Consider the following 24,313-nt stretch of genomic DNA (forward strand, 5'->3'; position numbering starts at 1 on the left):
GTGTGTGTGTTCGTTTCACATTCGGAAAGACACGTTTTAACCTTTGAGTTTTTAAGAATCATAATATTTGAATAAACTGACAAGAAGAGAGGAAAAAGCTTCACGTCATAATAATAGTAAAATTAATAATAATCATCATAAAAAAGATGAAGAGGAGGAAAAATTAAGCTTTACAAACCAAAAAAATTAAGGCAGACTATAATAAATAATTACAAACCAATTTGAATATAATAATATTAACATAATTGTAAACTTTATTTGAACAGCTACTTTCATACAAGAAGTGCAGCTCAAAGTGCAGATTTTAAGTGACAGAAGATGTTAAAATGCCTTTCAAAAGATAAATACATTACATGCATAATACATGAAGGAAGCAGAAGTGTTTCATTAATTGTTCCAACACTGAATCTTTAGCCTTGTGATTATTGTGACTGTTCCCACTTGTGCTTTTACACTCTTGCCCCACAAGATGTCTGCAGTGTGTGTAGTGAAGCTTCTGGGCACCATCGTTACAGCTCAGCCATCAAAAGAAAGACTTTATGTAAGGTTCTTTAATTACAGCCCCAACAAGCTGCTATCCTCCCACTCTACATCCCCCCCCATCACACACACACACACACACAAACACACACACACAAACACACACACACACACACACACACACACACACACACACACACACATGCATACAAACATGTCTGTGTTATCCTATACATTAGTTAGTGGAAGTTGGTATTAGAATGAAATGATATGCCATTCTCCTATCTCTGAGAAGATTCATGTGTAGCAGGAGCTACTGTTTGGACACTGCAGTAGAGAGAGAATTTGCCAGTGTGTACGTGTGTGTGTGTGTGTGTGTGTGTGTGTGTGTGTGTGTGTGTGTGTGTGTGTGTGTGTGTGTGTGTGTGTGTGTTTGTGTGTGTGTGTGTTTGCACTCATTGCACAGCCTCCTGACTGCTGAGGAGACAATAATCCTTTAAAATGTAAATCACTTTCTCTCTCCCTGTCTTCATTACACTTACACAAATCCATCCCTTCCCTCACCTCCTGGGTGCCTCCTTCACTCGTCCAGATTTCTCTTGCCACTACATCCTGCACAGGCTTACACACAGTTAAAAGTTATCTCGTCCTTCTCCCTAAAAAGTCTCTTTCACTTCACCTACCCTTCCCTCAGACGATATCTTCCTCTAGCCCCCTCCCCGCGCCTGCCTCTGCCCTATGACACATCAGTATGACGCCCCTCTGTCTCTAACCCTGTTGCATGCTCAGTTTGCTGCACCAAGCCACAGTGAGTCACATCATTAAAAATGCTGCAGCCTAAAGCCGACCTTGCCAACAGCGAGACGGCCAAGTAGCCTTAAAACTGCCTCCACCATACATATCCCAGTGACGTGGGTGTGGCTCGGCCTCCCTCTGCCACGTCTTCCCCCCCCACCCCCCTGCCTCACCTGCTACTCTTGTGATCACTGGTCAGGATTGATGGAATGACGTGCACAGTGTCGAGCAAGCCTCTGGCTCGCACACTGCTGTTGCTGTGATGTCAGACAGTGGCTGGGGGGGGGGGATGAGGAGACAGACAGAGATCAGGAGGTGCAGAGGGTGGGAGGACACGTGGTGGGAAAATGCATGTGATGAGGGACGTGTGTGTGAGAAGAAAATATATATAAGAAAAGGCTGAACAAGAGAATAAAGAAGGAATGGCGAGGGATTAATGGTTGAAAGACAGCAGAGAACATAAAGGAAGATGTGGACTAAAAGAAGATGTAGGACATTGTTTATATCAAGCAACAGGAGCCTCACGGCCTTGTGGGTGGTTTTTCATTCGGCTCAGGAGCTTGTAGGCACACACATCCGCGTGAGAGAATTGGTACTGACATGCTCATTGGAAGGTGAAAGAGTTTATCGACCCGGATGAACCAGCAGGTTACACCATCAGACAGATGGGGAGAGGAAGAAGGAGACAGAGAGAACCACTTGTTCGCAGTGGATTGGTTTGCTGCAGTGTTGCATTCTTTCCTCACGACATGAGATGGCGCTGTTGCATTACATCAGGCAGGACACATTTAATCATCCTCGTGGGGCATATTTGAGTAGATTATTGTAAATGTAAATGTGAAAGTGCATGTGTGTGTGTGTTTCTGTGCGTGGCCACGTGTACGCATGCGTGCCAGCATGCAGTGATGCATATCAAAATGAGCCTGTGTTCATGTTTACTCTCTATGTGTACGCATGCATTACAAATATGGCTTTCTTTACCATATGTCTATATGTTTTTCTAGCATTCATCATGAAATCCCAATGGGTCTTCAGTATCTCTTGTGTCCATTGATTTTTTTCGACTAACTTGAAACCACTAAAGCGGAACACATTCAATCTACGTGCCACACAGGGGGGGGGGGGGGGGGGGGGGGGGGCTCCTCAAGCAACGCCGAGCACACAGGTTTATGTAACCTGCATGATGTGGCCTCTGGCTTTGGGATAATTTACATCATTTATGCTTATGAGGATAGACTATAGGCACGGCTGCGTCTCTTGGGCTGGATCACGGGGCTTTCGCTCAGCTGCTCCCCCCCCCCCCCCCCCCCCCCCCCCCCCCCCCAGCCTCAGAGGAGCTCTCCTGTGATGAGGAGGGATCTGAGGTAAAGGGCAGGGGGGCTCTGAGGCTGCCCATTGCGATGGTACGTGATTTCTCCCGGGTGTTGTGATGGGAGTGGCAGGACTCTGTATTTATCACTGTGAGTTTTCAAGATCTTTGCGGTGGAGCAGAGAGAGAGAGAGAGAGAGAGAGAAACCTGTTAAATATCTGTAATGTGAGAAAGGAATGCAGGGAGAGAAACACACGTTTGAAAATCATGCTTCTTCTTTTCTGGGTCATGGGAGGGCAGGAAGTGTGAACGAGGAGAGGGGGGGGGGGGGTGGAGGTGGTTGACAGGATCCTCATGAATCACTACATCTTTAATGCACCTCTATACCAACCACATATTTTCCCTTTTTATCTGTCTTCGCTTGTTTGATCATTTATAGAGGCCCGGTCATTGGGGAAATGCGGCACTGAGCTGCCACGCGTGCACACACACACACACACACAATCCCATTCACGCACTGTTGCACGTGATGATGCACACAAAGGTCGAAAGGTACCAGCATCCTGGAGCGTTCGACTGACGGAGAGAAGGGAGGCACAGGGGTTGGATTTACAGCACGAGATATAAAATGCAGAGCCAAAGAGAGAGAGAGAGCGTGAATTTGTGGATGGTATTTTCACTGCAGTGTTAAAAAAAAAAAAAGAAGACACACGCGCTAATGCATCACTGCAATAAAGAACTTGCTGCCTTAATAAAGTGCTGCAAGAAGCCTCAGCTGCTGTGGTATCACAGTGTGAGTAAATCTGGATCCTGCAACATAACAACAGGACAAACGTATCCATTGTATCGTAGCAACTAGTTCATTTAAATGTCTTACACAAAGTTATATAACCGAGTGCATCCAACCATTGTTAATACCCAATGTACATTTTACAGCAGTCATATATTATGCATATGTCCCCACTGTGCAGTGTCTTTACTCGTGCGGTTTTTGTGCAACAATTATGTCACTTTGTTCCGTTCATCTGCTGCAGCCATTTGTTGGGTGGGAGGCCGGTGATTATTTGTTTAAGTGGTAGACACAGTGGAACGGAGGCTGCTGCTACATAAATCCAACTAACCTCCCCCCCCCCCCCTTGTATTTATGAGTGCCAGTGTAATGCTTGTTAACCCTTGAACCCCCTCGCCCCGCGTTGCAGTGTCTGTTCCCGCTCAGATTAACTCACAGCTGACGGAGACGACTAAAAATAGTGTGGATCACAATCCAGTATAAACTAGCAGATTTGTCGTTTACTCACTTTTTAATTCCTGCATCGTTCTGCAGCAGAGTGCAGTGAAGGCGGGGATACAAAGGCATGCACACCAAGCGTTTCATCTTCACTCACTCATTGTGCAAAACTGTTTTGAATGTAATCACTATGAGATGATCAGATCGGTGCCTGTGGCTCCTCATTAAACCTCCGTAACGCTCATCCTGGGCGTCACTGTTTCTCAATAACTGTGAATTACTTCTTGTCATGGCTGAGCTTCCTTTCTTTCTGCTGCCGCTTGTACCTGCATTGTGATGCTTTCACGAGGTTGCGTTAGAAAAGGGTCTGACAAAAGAACCAATCTTTCTTATATATTGTCAGTGTTATGGGCTGAATGGGTTTTGTTGCACCTGCAGGTTTCTCACAATGATTCTGTAAATTGAAGAGAGAAAAAAAACATGTTTAAACAGCTTGAACTTGTTAAGTTATATTTAAGTTATGATGATGGGTAATGATTAATTTATAATACAGTGATTTGTATAAAGAAAATGATGAAATGTTAAAGTTTCAGGTAATATTATTCAGATTAAATGTTTTCCTGTTGTTAATATAATGTGTAAACAAGTCTATTGTTTTGTATACTCTACTGAAGTGATCATTATTATTCTCTTTTCATTATGGTATTTCACTGATGAGCTCCACACTGAGCTTAACACTGCTGCCACATCCATTGTGAGCAATCAGCTTACACCCATGTGCAGATGGTCATCTGCTGCTTCAATGAGGAAGTTTAATTAAAAAACTGATGTTTACTCGTTTGCTGTTCTTAAGTTAGTAATTATCAGCTGCACAGCGGCTTGTCTTTGCCTTCTGCTGCTCTTTCTTCAATGCAATTCAGCAGCAAATACAAAAAAAAGATGATTGGGATAAATTTGTTGTAAAACTTTGATCTGCCTGAAACAACAACAAGCTTCTGTTTTGTTCTGCTCGCAGCAAAAAAAAAAGATGTGCACGCTAACAGCATCATTTATTGAGATGGATTGTGATGGTCCTCGCTGAGGCTCGTCTCCGTCTCCCCCATTAGTCTCTGTCAGGACAGGGGAAAAAAGGAAGGACCAGCCACAGACTCGGGAGGACAGAAAATATCACAGTATAAAAATAAAGGGGATGGAATGTATATCGTGACTTAAGTCAACACATGTGTCTGTGTGTGGATGTATAGGTGTGTGCACGTCCATGTGGTTTATATCACTAAGTGCAAGCTAAGAGGATGAAGGGTTCGGCATCTTTGATGTGTATGCTGATCTGTATCACAGTGGTTATAACAATGGGTACACACACACATTGTCTGCATTGACAGTGACGAGTGTAATCACATTCAGTGTGGAGGCCGAAATGGGTAAAGAGAAAAGTGATTATGAAAATGTAAGTGAAATATTCTATGTCAATGAAGTTGTTCCATTTTAAAAAACTAAATGCATATCTTTGTGTGCGTGCATGTGTGTGTGTGTGTGTGTGTGTGTGTGTGTGTGTGTGTGTGTGTGTGTGTGTGTGTGTGTGGTTGTGTGTGTGTATGTGTGTGTCAAAAGCAGAGGACAAATTTCCCCCCATTTGCATGTGTGGGACCAATAAAAATGTATCTTGTATCTTGTATCTTGTGTGTGTGTGTGTGTGTGTGTGTGTGTGCGTGTGCAAATTGCAGCTTTGAACAACAGATGCTCATTCATCACAACTCTCCTGAGTGCTCCTGCTGTAATTTCATTCCACATCTTTAGCTTGGTGTCAGTTAAGAATAGTATACACTATAATATAAAACATATCTCTCTTCTTCATTTTTCATTCAATTTCCTTTAATTTTTTTTTTCTTTTCATCACACACCGTCAGCTACAATCAGATCAGCGTGTCAGTCTCATCTACCTGACCCGCTCTGAAAGATCTGTCAAAACCCTGTTGATTCATATACATGCAATGCAATATCCTGGGGTGAGTGAGCATTTCATTAGAAAGCATAAAAATGTATTTAACTTTTCAAAAACGTATCCATAGCCCCAGGTAATCAGTCACAACTACACTCTTCCAAACTCATTGGATCCGATAGTCCTTGGGCCAAATGCTCAACACACTCAATTATCCTTGAGCTTGAAATAGTTTGAGAGCAGAACCATTTTTCTTATTCGACAAGGACTGTAATTTAACTGTGAAATAATCCAGATACTAATCTAACAAGGTGTAAAAAGGTCCTGCAAATGTGCACAGCTGTAAGTCTAATTCTGGGCAAGTTCTCAATTTCAGTAGAATAATGGAAATATGAAAGTTCTTCACTTCATCAGCGGCTGCAGTGGCGTCTGATAGAGATCTGTTGCTGGTGCAGATACGAATCAGGAGCAGGAGGAGCACTCACTGGTGGTAATCACTGATAATAGGAATGAATGGGGTCCCTGTGGCACTGATACACATCGGCTGATAGAGACACTGCTGTTTACTTTCTGTCAACACTCGGGCTGCTGATAAAAGCTGCTGGCTCTTTGTGTGTGTGTTTGTGCATGCATATTTGGAAGAGAGAAAGAAGAGGAGAAAGAAAGAGTGTAGCAGAGAAGAACAGGAGCACAAAGGAGTGTGCACGTGTTTCAGAATCATCACCGTCAGCTCCCGAAGCGGATGAGAGGTCATGGCCTTGTGTACGTGCACTTGTGGGAGTGTGAGCGTGGGAACAAAGCAAGGTTTGTAACCTCCAGTAAAAATGAAACCTGGGCCTTTTCTCGTCTTCCAGGTTGGCCAGCGATCAACTCTTGGGTACCAGATCCTAGTGAAACAGTCTGTTCCACCCGTAGATCATGGAAATGAAACTCTAACAGCATAAAGAATAACTCTATTCTCATTGGACATACACCAAAAGACTGCTCAATGCTCGGCGCAACTTTGATGCAAGCACCATCTCAAATTTTACCACTGAGACCTCATTAAAATCCAACTTTTCAATGACTCCATCTGCAGGGTATAAAACATTAAAACCAAAATATAGAACCATGGTAGAAACACTTACATAGTTCAGTTCAATATTTAAGATTTTGGTGCAAGGGTATGCTGGAGGACCTGTTCATGAATAATGTGCACAGCTACAGTCGTCCATTTATCCCTGTGGGAACACACGCACACACTGGCTGTATCGGAGAAATGTCCAAACAGGCACAATTTCTGAATTCAACAAACAGTTAATAATTCATCTCAATGTAAAACCTGCACAGATTGAAGGAGACATATTAGTTTCACTTTCCCATAGTGTGTTTTAAAGAGGTTTAAGTGTGTGTGAGAGGTTAAAACACCAAAAGTCCATGGCAAGGTAGCAAACAGATGTGGGCCACTTCTTGCAGTGATGCAGCACTTCTTTCCTTCTTGTGAACCTCAAGGTTGGCAAATGTGGCCCAAATATCCCAAAACAAGTGTGGGCCTCTTTTTTTTGGCAAACATGCAGCTCTCTAGGCAAGCTGTAATCTGCATATGCACCCAAAACAGACCATGTGGTAAATGATGGAATGGCCCAAATAGCACAAAACAAATATTGCTGTGGCTTACTTGTGGTACAGACGTGGCAATAAGGGGGGGGGGGGGACCTCCCAAGTACCATGATTCCATTGGGTGTGGGGCCGGATCTGGGATGTGGGCATAATCTGAACCAAAACAAATTTGCCATGAGGGGGGAAATTAACCTACAGTTCTGGGAAAGTAGATCCTCTTGTTGGATACTTGTTTGTCAACAGCTGGCCTCATCTGTATTCTGGTTTACATATACAGCCCAGTGCTGGTTATTTTTGATAGAACAGTTAAATGTGTCAATGTCTTTTCGTGGGGGATCTGAGAGCAGCTCATTTCACGGAGGTGGAAGAAGAAGAGGTGGAAGAAGAGGAAGCAGAAAGAGGAGGTGGAAGAAGACATAAAACAAACGTGATACTCAGAGTCATCATGTCATTGTGAGATATGCGATGAAATGACTCAAACCACAAAGAGTAACGTGACGAGCCACGAGGGAAAGAGCTTTTCAAATCCTCTTTTTCAGTGGCATCACCTGAACTCCGCGGTGGGCTTCGTCATCACCGGGTTCATTCCTCTCCAGCTTCCGATAAAACCATCCCGTCTCATCAAAGTCTATTTGTATCCCTGCATGTGTGTTTGTGTGTATGTGTGTGTAAGAGTTGAGCTCGGAGCAAATGGATTATTTATTGATGTGAAATGGTCCTAAAAGCTTTACAAACCCTCTGCGACCATCTGACTGAGCGAGGATGAACTGAAAAATATCAACACAAGGTCCAGACACCACAAACAAGTCCGCATCTGCAAGGTAAACATGGTGATACAGTCTGTGTGTGTGTGTGTGTGTGTGTGTGTGTGTGTGTCAGTGTGCAGATTCATGTGCTGCCATGGCATGACGGATTTTACGGCATTTTGGATGACAGAGAATAGGTGCAGGTCTTTCCATTTGTTTACCCTCAGTGTTATGCAGTCAGTTGAGCCAAGGTATAACAATTAAATTAACATAAAGTAAAAATAAGAACTTATTTTGTGTCTCTGTAAAAAACGTCAAGAATGAAGAGTAACTAAACACGAGGTGCAGTCAGCCTTCGATGCTTATCTTGCTTTAGATTCACTTCTGTTACATTATGAAGCCATGGCTGTTAGTGAGGCCATGTCGACACATGCAGCTCTGCAGGTGGGAAGTTAAACAACGTTATTTTGGTCTGGAGTTAAATGTGAGAGTTCCTCAATCAAAACAGAAACACAAAAACTTAGCTGGATGACATTGAGCAGCAGCGCGGGATCATGGGAGGTGTTGTCTTCACCACCATTACCAATCCGCACTTTACTAGTATCTATAACCTAAGGGTTTATCTTACTGACACTCACTGGCAAATAAAAAACTCTTTTTACAACCCGCAGTGGCATGAGGTCATTAAAGTTTGTGGTGCGACTCAGGAGATTACAGTTGTCGGTTATGCTCATACAGAGGAGGCAATAGCTGCACTGTTCTCTTGAGACGATCTCTCCTCTGCAGTTAAAGCCAGATACGCTGTTGTCTTATTTGAAACCATAATTCAAGCTGTTGTGTTTACGTGTAAAAAAACAGTAAAAACCTTCACTGCAGTCTGTGTGTTCCCTGAGTTTGATATACACACACGGTTTAGCTCATCCTTCTTCGGGACAGGATATCAAATATTTAAACAGTAGGTTTTCTTAAATAAGGTTGGCATCCCGCACACACATGCGGTCGCACACAAACATTTGTGAGCGCATGTGCGGCTATGCATGCATAACTACATATTTACATATACATGCACAGAGATGTATGACATTCTAAAGTACACACACACACACACACGCCAAACAAATACATTACGATATGGTTCTCAAACCCAGTTTTTGCAGCAGATGTCCCCCGAGGACATTCCTTTGACCTTCGAGACTTTGTTGATAAAAAGGTCAGCCTCAAGTTCCACATGGCCCTGATCACATGCTTCATTATCTCCACTCTCCAGAAGCAGTCCTCATGCTCGGAGCCCACAGATGTTACAGGATCACAGGGACCCGAACACTCTTCTCTTCATTCGATGCTTGCTGACAGGTCGACGTGTTCATGTACACTGTGTGTGTAAGTGTGTGTGTGTGAAAGAGATGGGGTAAACAGCGCACATAAATCATATACAGTACACGGAGTGGCAGCACTGGGATGACACATGCACTCTAGGCACAGATGTACATTAGAGGCACATGTGACTCTGCAGCTGACCGACATTGGATAGCATGGGGTCGAGGCAAATGATGAGTTTCACAGTAGACAGTACACAGTGATATGATTGCTGCAGCTGTTTTCCTTTCCAGCAGTTTGGTCTATGGCCTTTTTCCACCTCAGGGCTGTTGGACAATAGAACAACATGTCCCCTACATGAACCTCCTTCAGCATCTCACAGCATTGTGAGCAGTTAATGCTCCAGGAAGTTTTTCCTTCAATATTTTCATGTATTTTTACCCTTTTTGCTGCTCTACAATACATAATGTCCACGATTAGAGTGGGTGCATTCCCCATATTATTACAGGATAATGAAGGTGAAGTGTGCAAAGTAACCATGACTCATAGAAAAGACACATTTATGGGAAATACACCATAAAAAACAAAACAAAGAAGACAAGGCCGACTTATCCTTGAATACTCAGTTATATATCGTTCGGCTTCTTGGTGTATGCTTTGTATTGTCCGTTATTTTTGTACTCTCTGCAAATTCGTGATTTAATGAATTTATGTATTCACATGGACAGGGGATGTTAATCTGCCTTGAGTACACTTTGCATCTATTCTGTGATGTTCTCTGTGTTTATCATCGTGTGTACCTATTAATATTTTAGCAAGGTAACAATGGGGCCTCGCTTCACTGCAAGAAGGTTCCTGGTGTTTGTCTCTGTATGCTGGCACTGTGATGGGCTGGCTCGATGTCAGCTGATTGGCTCCAGCCCATTCTGCCATCCTCAAAAGATAAGCAGCAGAGATAATAGATGAATGGAAAGCTAATAACAGCCAAGAGCAGGTCCTCAAATATTTTCCTCCCCCCCAACCTTCCGAGCTGTTTCCTTTCATCGTCACTCCTGGACACATTAAGAACTCATTACTACGCAGTTAAGTTTTACAGTTAAGTGACTTCTCGTGGTGGTAGATGGGACAAAGGAGACAGTTCTGACCTGTGTGCTTTAAGAGGAGGTTGGAACGGATGGATAAGATTAGAAAGTCCAGGACATCTCTGTTCATTTCCCATGATCCAGTTGTCCGTGTTCTTTTTATTACCTTAACCACGTGTTAGTTACTGTAACCATGATGACGAACATCCCCTGACCTCTCAGGAGTGGATGAATGGAATTATTCAATCAGCTGAAATCAGGGACAAGTGACTAACGTGGTCATTCAGGGTGGAGGACTTGTCAGTCTCAGCCGTCAGCAGAGATTCAAGTGTCTCTCTCTCTCTCTCTCTGTCTCTCTCTCTCTCTCTCTCTCTCTCTCTCTCTCTCTCTCTCTCCCTGCCTGCTGACTCCATCCCCTCCATCCTTTTGCTTTCTGACCCCCCCCTTCGTCCCTGCCCTCTGCCCTTCTTTTTCTTAATCTGTGCTCATCTCTCCATTCACCTCTGTCCCCCCACTCGCCGGCCCGCAGTCTGTCCTCGTTCTCTGCACCTGATAACAAGCAGGATAGTGCAATGCGATAGTGCAATGCCACACTTGGCTGGCTCTCCTCCCTGCTGCACACAGAGAATGTGAATGTTGTGCAGAGAGAAAACACACACACACACACACACACACACACACACACACACACACACACACACACACAGGAACGTGTTTGATTTATCCATTTTCACTATGAGTCATCAGCCTGGTGAGAGGCTAGCTCAGGCTATGAAGTAATGCAATTTAAAGCAGTCTTTCTGTAGCTAGCTTCACTTTCAATAGGAATGCTGAAGCAGCAAGACATGGATATGAATAATGCCTTAATTCATGCCCGGAAAGTTACATCCCAGGGAAATATTTTTGCAGAGATCCGCTCTTCCTTGTTGCGTGTGTGGTACTCTAATGAAGTTATGAGGAAAGTATATTCTTTATAGGGACACAACAGGAGTCTGGGGCGGTATAGAAACTTTGTTAAGATTGGTTATAACATCAATGGAAAGTTCTCTGCGTGTAAGAAATGTAGAGAATGTCTGACACATGTGGGCAGATGTATGCTGTAATATGATGAACATCCATATCACCTGTCAATAATTAAAGGTCCAGTGGTCATATATCCTGTTTTATGCAATATATTTGAGGATTTGTTCCTTTGTTTTTAGTAGTGTATTGCCTCTCTAATTAGAATTACTTGTATATACATATTTATATGTTTTTTTACATTTAATCCCTTTTCACAGTGTTTTCTTATAAGATTTTGCTGTTGATTCCATTACTGTTCATACTGTATAGTCTAAATTAATAGTTGTTATCAATACGGTATCTTGCTCCACACAAAACAAGAGACTGTAGGATTTTGGATTTGGATTCCTCTTCCACAGACTCTGCAATGGAGCACCGCTATGTGTCTGCAGTCGCCCATAAAGACAAACCAAACACCGGCTCTGTGCAGAGGGTCTTTGACAAATTTGCACAACTGAAGGCCACCCTGGTTGAAGAAGAGGGTGAAACGAGGCGTTTATAGTTGGTTCCACTACACAACTTCTCCACGAGATAACACAAAATCCTACAAACGGATCCTTTAGCTATAAGATACACTGAACACATGTTAAACAAGGGAGATGCCGGCTGTGCAGTAATCAGCCAAACAAAAGGAGCACTGCAGGTTCCTGGCTGCTTTGTCTCGAGCATTGTACAATTCCTTCCGAAGCTCAACTTAAACAGCATGAAGGAAAACAATGAATAGTGATCAACGTTGAATTCTCTGCTGGTGGCGCCGCTTCCGGGACGCCTACACTCACACAAAGATCAGAGCGAGTCCTGGTGCCACTAAAACAGATTGTTGGCCAGCAGGGGGGGGGGGGGGGGGGGGGGGCTGCGTATTAGTTGGCAGTGTCAGAGTCACACCTGTGGGAAAATGTCAGAAACAATTGACAATAATGCTAAAGAAAGTTATAACAGGGTGACATGAAACAAATCACACAAATATCTACGTGGTCAAGATGAAGCAGTGAGGAGAGTCGTAATAAAAAATAACGTAAATTATATTTAATTTGTAATAACTCATTGTTTGAACGTCATCTGATTTTTTAAAAGCGTCAGCTCAACCACAACCAGACCTGACTATTAATCCAGATGAGTGAATCATAATCAGAAGGGTCCCTTTGGCGAAGAGGTGATGTGGAGAGAACCACACGACAGAAAACATCTGCCTCTGTTTATTTGTCATTGAGTTGACTCTTGAACTTTGACTTGCTATGGAAAGGGGAGCAATTAAAATACATTTCCCCGCAGGGAATCAAACCAATGTCACTGTGCAACAAAACAAAAACAGAAAAGGCTTCAGCAGACCTGGTGAGAGCACAACACAAGCATGAAAAACAAGGTTTCGTTGAACATTGTTGGCCAAACCTGTGAAGCATGGCTGCAGAGTAACACTCATCCATCAGCGCATTGGTCAAACTACCATTAGATTGCAATGCCATGACATTTTGAAATGCTTTAGCAAAAACCTCTGCAGTGAACTGGGATGTTTTCCTGTAATCTGTCAGTTGCTCAGGACATTTTCTTGGAATTTTTCCTGTCAGCCCCTGGAAAAAATGTCTGTAGAATGTCCAAGTGAACGCACAAGAGAAAACAGGAGAGACAACGAGAACCGAGAGCTTCAGAGGATAACGGCCGATGCTGGTGTCGATGATGCGTGATAGAAAATCAGGTAGTAAAGATGTGCTAGCCTCCTGACGCTAGCACATCTGGGCACCACTGTGACAAAGTGCAGCTTCACAAACCTGCTTGAGAGGCTGTCGACTCCGACTCGTGTCATGTTTATACCTAACATGACAGCATTCCCAGTTTGTATACGTTGTGATGCGTGTCTTCCTTAATGAATGTTTGAGAGGGCGAGTGAGCAAATGCAACAATGCAGAGTTTGGTGACGGGCCAAGTCATGGAGATTAAAAATAGGCAAAAAAATTCCATGTAAGTGTGCGGGCAGAGGAAGCGAGTGAACAAGAACAAAGAAAAAAGAATGCGGCAGAATCTGCGAGAGGATGAGGAGGGAAAAGGAGGAGGAGGAGGAGGAGGAGGAGGAGGAGGGGACTCCTCTGGGGTGTAATTAAGGCTCCGTATCCTGTTTCCCGCCACTGACCGCTGGAACTTGAGAGAGATGAGGGGAGAGATGTATAAGAGAAGATGCAAAAGAAAGAGGAAAAACACAACGGAGAGATAACAAGTGAGGACAGAGGAATAAAATAAAATGCTCACTCACAATGAGAAACCAACCTCTGCTGTAAAGCAGTGGTCACCAAACCTTTTAGACAACGATCCCCCGAAGAGTCTCGATGAAACTTTAACCATCTGAGGTGTAGAGAGAGAAAAACAACCCAGACACCACTGGGGCCTGTTTTTATTTGCAAAACTGAACTGCTGCAGACTTAATACGAGGAGGCCAGAGAGAGAAAGTCCTCACACACACTTTCCCCTGCGGACAAAGCTCAGCACATGTCTGAAAGCAGCTTTAGTTTTACTGTTTACTGTATTGTGACATGTCGAGCAATACTTTTGGGGATCTGGTTGAAAGAGTCAGACACAGAACGTGGAGGAGAAACAGGAGTTTTTCTACCATTGGAACTGGACTGGTTTGAGGCTCTACGACAGCTGAGAAATTCGGTCACATTTTCACGTCACTTTAATATGAAAAAATACAGATGAAATCCAGAGTTTCCTGACTTAATGACACCATTTAAACATCGTGGCCGAGCCTATAGAGAACATAAGTTCATGAGGCGACATCACGTTAAAACCGTGGGATTTGAGGGCAGCAAAAAACACACATTGATATTTTCTTTTAATATTATTATTCAGTTCGCACAGAATATCAAAGTTAACTGTATCAATGTAACTAAGTGTCAGAGCCCAAATACCTCAAAGTCAGCTTCTTCTTCTTCAGCTGTAGCTCGAACCATGTTTCTACTGACCATTTCCCTTACATGCTTGCGATGCAGATCCACAGGCACGTGTTTAAAACTTTCAGGGCAGATGGTTTCAAACCCAATATGAATATTCAAAGTGCGGGGATGGGAAATTGTCTGCATACCATAATGCAACACCGAGATTCGCTGTGACATTCCTTTGAAAGTGGCGTGCCCTTGAAAGAAGTTCTCTCGGGATTAGCCGGTTCCCGAAGGATACGGCACAGCCCACAGAACATCTGGGCTCTAACGTGCAACGCTGATCCTATCGAGTTTGACATCCGTGACACATTTGATTGATTGATCAGGCCGGACAGACGCTGTTAATTATTTCGTCTGGTCCCTGGCCGTAGAGGGTTGTGCATCTGGACGCGTGTCACTAATATAAACCACCATCGTGTCAATATCCTGACTTTCCCAGACTTAACCTGATATTATGTCAGATTGTGGAGCGCTTTCACTCATGACCATAACTGAGGATGACAATTCAGGTCCAGTTCAGAAAAAGATGAATCGAAGCATGTAGATAATTTGAAAAAAGACTGTGTAATTGACGCTGACAGTCGTCGGATGACTCTGTGTCGGATGCTGCCTCCGCTCCGAAAGGAGCTTTGGTGCCGCGAGCGCTCGTCTGGATGGGCTCGCCGCTGATTCCGAGTTCCCCCGGGCGCCGTGGTGAGTCAGGTTCCCTGTCGCAATGCATTCGCTACAACACAGACATGCTCTGGGGAGGCCATGACTGATCTCTTTGCCCTGCAGTGGACGGTTTGTTTATGGGTGTGTGTGTCTGTGCGTACGTGCGTCTTGGGCTGGATGTGTACACTTGTGACCTACAAAACTTCAGAGCTCCTTGTCGATGTCAGATACCTTGATCCAGAAAGCCAATGGAAAAGATAAAGAGTGGTTAAACTGTATTAATGTCACAGTTTGCTTTATTCTTGCCGTTTTCAAAGCTGCAGTACAGAATGTTCAATGCCCAATAAATGTGAATACATACATGTTGAATATTCCTCGTGTTAATGTGGTTATTGCTGATTCCAGGTAAGACATACAGTAATTATGTCATTAAGGTAATAACTATAAAATACTGATTACATGCCAGTGTCTTAATAGGTGAAATATTGGAACATGGTGTCTATGTAAATCTGCCTAATGCCAACTTCTACAATAAAGTGCTATATGCTGCCAGCAGGTGAGGAATTGTAGTGTGTGTGTGTGTGGGTGTGTGTGTGTGTGTGTGTGCATGAGGCTGTCCCTCTCCCCTTATTGGCTCCTGCTCTACCTGACCTGCTCTTACTAGAAATGGTTTTCATATTCTGTCATTTTGCCTTAATTTTTTATAATAGAAAAAAAAGAGTGTATTGATTTCCTTCCATACAGAGGAAACATCGATTTCTCTCCACCACTCTTTTATTACCCAAGCTTTTGTCATCTTAGTCCCTCGCAGCTTCTATTCTTACACTGTGCATTGATCAGTTGAATAAGTTATTGCATCAGTACTCTGCATTGTCCCACTTAATGAAGCACTTTGTTCTCCAATATATACAAGAGGCTTTGTTTTGGGAAATGTCATCGGTGCACCTCGGAGTGAACGCATCGAGGGAATTCATCTGACATGACAGGAGAACATCGTTGGACCGAAGATGCAGATGTTAGACGTATTCAACAATTATGTCTCATAATGCATGACTGAGCTTCCATGGATTTTGTTTTCACTCTTCAGCTTTGTAGTCTGGAAAGTCGGAGAGTACAAGGCCGCGGTTCTAATCCCTGCACGTCTGTGATTTCTCTCTCCTGCAGTGGGGTTGACTCATTCCTGACACTTGAGTGAACACGGTGATGACTGCATGATTTTCTATGAGTCTGTTTGATCCTTGAACTTGGTCAGTCAGTCAAATTGTCAGAGGATGTCCGGAGCCTCCTACGAGTCCACTGCACGTCTGAAAGCATCTCAGGAAACAAAAGCAAGTCCAGTTGCCTCAACGTACACATTCACAACTCCTGAACATTCCACTCTCACACGCTTAAACTTTCTATTCTGGGTTGAAGATGTCCTGTCGGTGTGTTAGAGCGTGGAGAACCAAGCCTGATGTGGCCGGCCTCTAATTGCCTGAAGATGGAGGCAGTAAAACAAACAGTGCCTGACTTCTGTTCTCCGGGAAGAGCTGAGGATTTATACCTGAGGATGCCTCCTGGTTATGGTGCCTCATGAGTTATGTGTCAAGTGTTGGTTGTGTAATCAGAGAGAGCTATATAAACTCTGTGGGTGTCAACTTCCTGTGAATGAACATTGCCCCAGCGCTGCATTATTTGCTCATGAAGAACCTTCTGCTTCTGTATGAAATGTCACTGTGTCAGATGTGGAGAGAATTCAATGTGCGGTAAAAACTATTCGGCACAAGTTGCATCGCCTGCCAAATCCCTAATGACAATTTTTTTTAACATTTTCCCCTGAGGGGGGGGGGGGGATAAGTCAGTGATATTGTCATGTTTTCCTCAAATGCTCTCAAATCTCTGCCCTCTTCTCAGGCCTGTAGGGAAACCACTGAAATAAATTGTCTTAAATTGTCTCTTAAGAAGTCCTTATCGGAAGGAAAGTGAAGGGGGGTGCAGAGGTGGGAGAGATAAGAGGGAGGAGGGTATTACACAGAGGAGTTAACTTCCCACAGTTATTTAACCTCCTTGTGCATTTATTGTCTCCTCCATCTCCTCAAATCCTGGCTCATATATATCCAATGCTCTACCCCTCCTCCTTCTCAGCACAGTGACAAACACAAACCATTATTTCCCCGTATATATTCAAGCCATGCTCATTTATTCAACATATATTTACCCGTGATACAGTCGACTGTGCATTAAGAGCTGATCAGTTTTAGAGGGGGGGGTATGTCCTTTCCAGAGCTTGTCAGCAGTTTTATTGGGCTGCATGTGCCTCTGTCAGGGAGGACTGGGACATATTCCACCTCCTTGTGCATGCACGTTAAGAATGAGCGGCCATGTACAAATACAAATATCCACATTGATTTAATAGAGAAGTTAGCATCAGTCGTCACAGGTGCAAATGGAAAAATATTGCTTTCAAATGGGGTTTCACCTATAGACAGTGTAAAAAGATGGAGGACATGACTGCTACACGAACCTGAAGCAATAGTGTCAAACTCCTGCCTCCTCCGTGTTAGTGGATGGCACATGAACCAAACAAGTCAAGTGAACACACCCAAACTAAATTGTCTCAGATTTTAAGTTGTTCTTATCCAACAGGTGTTTGTTCACCTGCTCATTTTTCCCAGTAAGCTGGTTTTTGGGGTTCCTGATTGACAGCAGAGACTGACTCACGATTGGTGGAGCTTGTGCCTCGAAGGAACCTCGATGCTTTGGCTCCGCCCCCTGATCGCCACAGCGTGGATTCAAATTCTCAAGATTTAGTTGAATACATTTTGTTATATATAGACGATTGGAGACAGAGGAAAAACAATAATGGCAAAAAATGTATTCATAAAGACTAGATCTGATTTGAGCACCGTCTCTGTCAGTAATCTCAGTTGTGGACAAATGGTTAATTTAATATTTTATGACTTTTATGACCAAGATTACTTAAAAAATTGTTTATATACTTTGCTGAACACAACCAACTTACACCTACACATCCCATTGTGTCTCAAGGAGTATCTTTATTTGCTTGGCTGGAACCATCTGATTAAAATTGATTGTTTAAATCACACTGTAGGCTGATGGTGAGAACATTGATTGCTGTTAACATGGTATTTATCTGGTGTCAGTATACTTACTATAATTTGAGCGTTTCAGAGGTCAACAACAGTTTTTATTCTAAGTTGTACGAAAAATGGAGGCGAATGGAAAGAGCTCTATATTTATGTGCATGGACACCCACAGTGCTTCCCTGTAATTACAGTGCAAGGGACATGAAACCTTTCCACTGCCCGTTCAACCGTGCAAATTATCATGATCATGTTTTTCTGACTCGTGTTTGACTTTTTCTCCCGCTCCGTTCTGCTCTCTCTTTCAAACCTCCTGCTCGCTCTTCTTCCCTCTCCTCCTCGATTGGCGCTTTTTGCAGCAGAGAGGTAATTACAGTCTGCACCGATGACTTGCTGCACATGCACGTACCGACGCACACGCACGTACCAATGCACACGCACGTACCGACGCACACGCACGTACCGACGCACACGCACGTACCGACGCACACGCACGTACCGACGCACACGCTCGCACACTAGAGGGGCCTTACGTGGAGAAATAGAGCACATTAAATATTTATGTCGGCACTCTGAGAGGTTATTCCTCCCTGAAATGTTAATGTCTCTTCCCTGGTAGAACCTTGAGAACATATATACATTCAGCCTCAGGCCAGATTTGGGTGAAAGGTGCTTTATGAATTTGGGACGTTTTGTTTTCTGATCCGCCGATGGGCACATCGCAGATCCCCTAATTTCTCCATCACCATTGTCGGCAGTGACAAGTGTTGCAGCAGGGATGTAAAACACTGCTGAGGGTCTCGCGGAATTTTTCATTAATAAATTTGCTTTGTATTTCTTATAGAAGAACAGGAAAAATTCAATTTTAAAGCCAAAAAATTGATTCCCCTCCAGGTTTGATTATTTCTTTGAAATCTTGGTTAAAGACAGTCATGGTTAAATATGGAAAATATGCCACCTCCCATTACAATCCATTCATTTTGTATAAAAGGAACATTTATCTTCCACCTTTTCTGTTCGTGGTGAAACTGTATTTCAAGAGTTAAAAAATAAAAACACAGAAGTCAAAGAGCTGACACAGGCGCGGAATCTGCTGTTTGAGCTGTTTTCAGGGATTCGGACAGAGCACGACATCGCACACGTCCATTCAGTGTAAACCTTCATGTCCGACTAAGAGGACAACGAGATCCGCAGCCACGACAGTTTGTCAGTCGGGGTCCATAGCGTGATGAGCTTCAAGTGGAGCATGACAGGCCTGGCGGTGCACTGATGGTGCACACTCCTCTGGGAAGGTCAGTTCTCCAGGCAGGGGGACGAGAGGTAAAGGTTAGTCACGATGTTGCATCGGAGCAGTCGGATTAGGACAGAGCGGTTCAGGGCAGCTCATGTGATGTGGATGTGGGGCTGAATAGAAAATACACGGTATGAAATTTAACTGACCTCAGAATTTGAAACTCGGGTTCACTGCATCTACTTTACTCTTTTCTCCAATGGGAATCGATCGATAGGTTGTTGTTGTTGAGTTGGGCAGTGGAAAAAGGTTGAAGAACAATGTTTACAGGTACACAGAACAATTTTTTTAAAACCTTAGTTCATCGCTTATTACTTTGTAACTAACCAGGATTTTGTGTGAATAGTTGCTAGAAAGATACATTTTTTAAATATCAGTAATTCTGATGTCTTTGAAAGAACAACTTTGGTCACTAGGGCTGTCTCCATGAAAACAGCAACAAAAGTCCTAGTTTAATGACCTTGTGAAGCAGCGTGGGATCATGGGAGTCTTCACCTCCATTTCTTCTCTCAGAATCAATCAGCTGATTTTTAAATTTACATTTTAAAACTTAACTTTGTTTCCAAGTATGTCAATATATAGGATTTATTTTGCTTCGCTTTAAGTCTTCATGAGCGTTTTTCTGGTCCTTGAACTATATCTGTGTTTTTGCAGAATGTGCTACAACGTTGTGATGAGAACAGGTTGGGAAATATTCCAGGGAAAGAGTCTGGCCTAAGATAACAATGAATTTATCGGTTAAAACACACACACACACACACACACACACACACACACAACCACACACACACACACACCGGTCAAGACACGGGGAATTTGCGGAACAAAATCAAATTACCCATCCATACACGCAACAAAACATTACATTTTTTCAATTCTGATCCTGTCATGTAATTCATCTCAGTAAAAAACCACAGTACACTTATATTTCACAGGTCCCTGGTCTGTTACATGCGTCTGTATCCCACAGCGGATTTAAATGACTTGAGCAGCTCAGATAACTGAAATCAGCCATCCACAGCCAATTACTCCCCCAGCTCATCGTATGTCCATTATCAGACTGAGTGATTCTGATGGGTTGTGAATCCCGACTGTGACACATCCATATCACACGTTAACCAACGACACACACACACAGGGGCAGATAAGATGTCATATTACAGTGAGTGCACACACCCCTCATTAAGTGCTTATGCAAATAAACGCCCATACTGCATGAATCGTAATGGGCAGACCTTAGCTCAGCTTCCACAGAGTGGAACCCCATGTGGGAATAGTGGGATTTAATGGTCTGTTGTGACAGTGTGAGTTTACTGAGCTGCACATCTATACAAATTGCAGGAGATAAATTAGTGGAAAAAGTCAAAAAATATAAATCCAATCAAGGCTAAAGCAGAAATGTTTAGTGCAATGTAATAGAAGGAGAAAAAAATGAAGAAAGGATCTTAAAGACTGAAATGTTTGGATATTTGAGCTTCAGAAAACTTTTATTTTAAAATAAAAGTGGTGAGTCCAGTGTGTGATTCCTACTTGTACTCACATGTTTGTACACGGACGATAATGGGACTGTGGGAAACGGTTGGGACTTTGAGAGTGAAGGAGAAATTAATTATAATTACACATATTTTTTGTAAATAGGTGCAGGGTAAAGTGCTGGGAAACAATAGGGAAGATTGGGAAATATGGAGTATCCTTGTTCATACTGTAATTAAAGAGGAGAAAGGGGCAGAGCAGTCGACACTTGATACCCCGGCCCCCATAGCTTGTTCTTAAATGTGGAATCAAAAGAATAATAATTGGGTTCCTCATTAATCATTAAAGATCTGTTATGTTTGATCCACCTACATCTATATTTTATACTAGCAGATTACTTTCTCCTCCTCAGACAACAACAGAAGCCTTCCACGGCTGATCCTCTGAAGAAGGTGTGTTTGTTTTCTACACCAGCGTATCAGTTATTAGCTGCTGCAGTGCCTGACAAAGGAATTTCTCAAAAGTATAGATTTTTTCTTTTCTTGCCTTGTCCTCATTACTGTTTACGCAATAACGATATTACATTTGACAAAGATTCCCTGTAGTCTGGTTTTAGCCTCTCTGCAGAAATTAGGCCTCATGTGATAAATTAGTTTTCTGCAACAAACAGCATTTATTGTTTGTCAATTCAACAGTTACATAACAATACATAACATATACCTTAGTAATAGTTCTCAATACACAATGACAACAGTGTATATCGCCTTTTATATTATAATATAATATAACAATGACAACTCTCTCCAAACTTCTGTCTAGTTTTTTGTGTTGTCCCCTGCAGGTGCCCATATTAAAAACAAAATAAAGTTGGCAAAAATATTGCTGCCATCTTGTCCATTTGGAGTCATAGTCTGTGCAGTAGTGAAGTCCTGCCATGTCCCATCCACTGACAGGAGGTGGGATTTAAGACCTATACTGCAGTCGGCCAACAGGTGGCGATCAAGATTATTTTCCTTCACTTATTAGGAGCAGTTGTGTTGTCTGTGGTTGGAACCAGCAGGTTGGTTATGAGACCTATAGTGAAGGGCTTTCTCAATGGTTTCAGTTTTCAGTTTATTTGTGCCTAATTTGAAATGTTGCCAGTTGGATTATTGCTGTTGTGTTGCAGTGAATCACTGTTGGGTCAGAGGTGAAGTGTGAGTCAGTAAAGGATCAGTGACATCAGCGGTGGGCAAACACTCTTTTTAATTCCTCCGAGACTAAAACCACTGAGTGATGACAATGCTTTTATCATCAACACTGTCAGTTTGATAGCGAGGGCAGATCCGGGCGCTCGTTCTATATTGGGAGAGTACGAATGCATCGCTTCTTCTCATTATTATTTTTTGCTTGTTTCTTGACTTGTTTGAACAAGAAAATGCTCAAAGGATCCAAAGTTTTTGGGAAATCAACTCTGTGAAACACAAACAAATAAAAACAGATCTCAAACCCTGCAAACACATTTCTTTTGATGCGCTCGTCTGTTGTCATCAGCTTTCCTGTAGACTCTTTAAATAAATAGTTCTAACTTAACGTGTGTAACATCTGTGTAATACTGTGTGTGCGTGTCAGGTTGTATCAGATACATTTCACACTTTTGCTACAGTCGAAAAAAATAAGCCATTCTCTTTGTCATGACTTAACACTACTATGTTGGACAGTGATAATGCAGCATGCTTTAATATTTAATTTTATTATGTGACCTATATAAATCATGGCTTGTTATTCCACTGAAGCAGCCTTTTGTGGATGTGAATATTTATTTATATGCGTCATCATATCAAATACAGTGTGAGTAGTATGAAAAAGTGGACCAGTTTGTATTAGGCCTACCAGGTACTAGATACTACACTGCTTCACAATGTCATCGAACTAGGTTTTTAATTTAATATTCTGCGTTTAAGTTACACTGAAGGACCCTAATTCCTAATCTCTGTTCACTTGTCACTCCCTAGTGACAAATAAGACTAATGCCAGAATCATTACCTCCTGCTTATGGTTGAAAGTGTGTTTAAATGAGTATGATACAATTATAGCACGATCGTTTGCCGGAGGGATTGACGAGCGCTCTTTACATTACATATCATTTAGCTGAAGCTTTTATCCACAGCGACTTCCAATAAGTGCATTCAACCATGAGGGTACAAACCCAAAACAGCCATTATTCGCTTTCTTTGACATGCGGGCCAATATTGGGATTCCACTGTTTATTTAAGGGTCTCACAGGTGCAATTATGTGCTCGAATTTGCTAATGACCTTTGACAAGAGCAGTTGCTACTGGCCAAACGCTCACAAGGCAAAGCTCCTGGGTGGGTGGATGCCTGTTGTTGATTACTCGGGGCTTGGTGCTCATGAGCCCCGGTTGTTTGGAGGCTGAGCTGAGTTAACGCTTGAGTTAACAGGCTCCCGGTCGCTGATACGTGTTTGCCGATGTGGTGTTGTTTCATGTGCTTGCTTGCTGATATGTTGTGGTTATTGTGCAGCATGTGTGTTGGCACTGACAGAGTGCGACTGCAGTTATTTGTACTCGGAATCTGATGGATCACTGGAGGACAATAATGTCACTGGGGCTGAACAGGTTCTCCAACCGCACACAGACATCCAGACACACTGCAGCTCCCTGAATCACTCTCCTGGTCCTCATCCACTAAATGTTGGTGCAGGGATCAGGGATTTGTTTTTCTTCCCTTTCTATAACATTACGAGAGTCATTTTTCGACTTTAACGTTCATTTCGGTCTTGTAGTGAATCCAAATAAATCTGGATCTAGTGAATTCAAATGTGGTCTCACAGATCTCATGTTTGGAGTTGGCGGAGGTTTGCTCTCCACTGAGTGCCATTCTAAGTGCTTATTAAATACCTCGGTGACGGCTCCACATGCCCACACTTCTGTTGGGTTGCCAATCAGAGGAGTGGCCCATTGTAGGGGGATTGGCTGGCAACTGAGTGTCACCACCAGTTTAGGAACAGCCTAGAGCAGCCTGAGCTGTCAGTCTATCTCCTCTCTGTTTCTTGTTTTGTTATCCTGCGCCTGCACCTGTTCCCACATTAACACACTACACCCACTACACACACTCCTGATAACTGGCTGCATGTTTAAATTTGTTTTCTTAAAATAATTGAGTTTATTTTAATGAGTCACATTTTGACCTTATTCATAATTTTTTCTCTGAACCACTCGAGGCAAACATCGAGTACGCACTCCACATGCCAAAAACGTGGAATTCAAAACTTCAGTCTCCTTAACTATGCAGGTGTTTCCTCGACACCCCCTTTGGGACCTT

Source organism: Pleuronectes platessa, chromosome 16 (genome assembly GCF_947347685.1).
Source record: "Pleuronectes platessa chromosome 16, fPlePla1.1, whole genome shotgun sequence".
NCBI classification, from domain to species: domain Eukaryota; kingdom Metazoa; phylum Chordata; class Actinopteri; order Pleuronectiformes; family Pleuronectidae; genus Pleuronectes; species Pleuronectes platessa.